This window comes from Orycteropus afer, unplaced genomic scaffold, assembly GCF_000298275.1.
Source record: "Orycteropus afer afer isolate SDZICR_OR568_19922 unplaced genomic scaffold, OryAfe1.0 scaffold00810, whole genome shotgun sequence".
Taxonomy (NCBI): Eukaryota; Metazoa; Chordata; class Mammalia; order Tubulidentata; family Orycteropodidae; genus Orycteropus; species Orycteropus afer.
In genome coordinates this window covers 120,432-121,778 of record NW_006922397.1, presented here as the reverse complement: position 1 = coordinate 121,778, position 1,347 = coordinate 120,432, and positions in this window count along the sequence as shown.

The window sequence follows — 1,347 nt, the reverse complement described above, 5'->3', positions numbered from 1 at the left end:
AGGGACCATTCCCTGGAGAAGGATGTCATGCTTGGTAGGGTGGAGGGTCGACGAAAGAGGGGGAGGCCTTCAACGAGATGGATTGATACAGTGGCTGCAATGATGAGCTCAAGTATAGCAGGGATTGTGGGGCTGGCGCGGGATAGGTCAGTGTTTTGTTCTGCTGTGCATGGGGTCGTTATGAGTCAGAAATGACTCAACGGCACTGAACAACAACAACAACAGGACTTTTATGCCCCTAGTAAGCTTTATTCCCAAGTATTTTATTTATTTTTGGTAGCTATTATAAATGGTATTGATTTCCTTATTTTTTTTTTTTCATCAATCTCTTTGTTTTTGTAGAGAATTAAAGTGAATGTTGTATGTTGGTCTTCTATCCTGCTACTATGCTAAATCTCTCAATTAGTTGCAGTAGTTTTCTTGCTAAGTATCTTGGGTTTTCTATGTATAGGATCATTTCATGTGAAAATAGGGATAGGTTGCCTTTTCCCTTAGCAATTTGGGTGCCTTTGATTATCCTTTCTTGTCTTCTTGCCTTGGCTAGGCCTTCCAGTACAATGTTGAATAGAAGTGGTGATAGAGGGCATCCTTGGCTGGTTCCTGTTCACAGGGGAGTGGTTCCAAACTTTCTCCATTGAGAATAATGTTGGCTGTTGGTTTTGTATATATGCTCTTTATGCTGAGGAATTTCCCTTCTGTTATTTTTTTCTAAGAGGTTTTTATCAGGAATAGGTATTAGATTTTATCAAATACCTTTTCTGTTTCAATTGATATGATCATGTATTTCTTTCCCTTTGTTTTACTTATGTGGTGGATTACTTTGTTTTTCTTATGCTGAACTATCCTTGCATACCTGGTATGAACCACACTTGGTTGTGAATTATTTATTTATTGATTGATTAATTGATTGATTGATTGATATTTGTAGGAGTTTATTGGTTAGGATTTTTATGTCTATATACATGAGGGATGATATCTGTAGTTTTCTTTCTACTGATGTCTTTGCCTCTTTCTGATATCAAGGTTTGTTCACTTTATAAAATGAATTTGGGAGGATTCCATTTTTTCCTATGTTCTAGAATAGTTTGAGTAGGATTGGTATAACTTTTTCTGTGAATGTTTGGGAGGATTCTCCAGTGAAATTATCTGAGTAAGCAGTTTTCTTTTTGTTGTTGTTGTCGATAATTTATTTATGACCTGATAGAAGCTCTGGTAGCATAATGCTTAAGGCACTTGACTGCTAACCAGAAGCCTGGTGGTTCAAACCCACCAGCCACTCGTTGGAAGAAAGGTTGGGCAATCTACTTCCATAGTGATACTGCCAAGGAGGGGTCACTCGGAGTCATG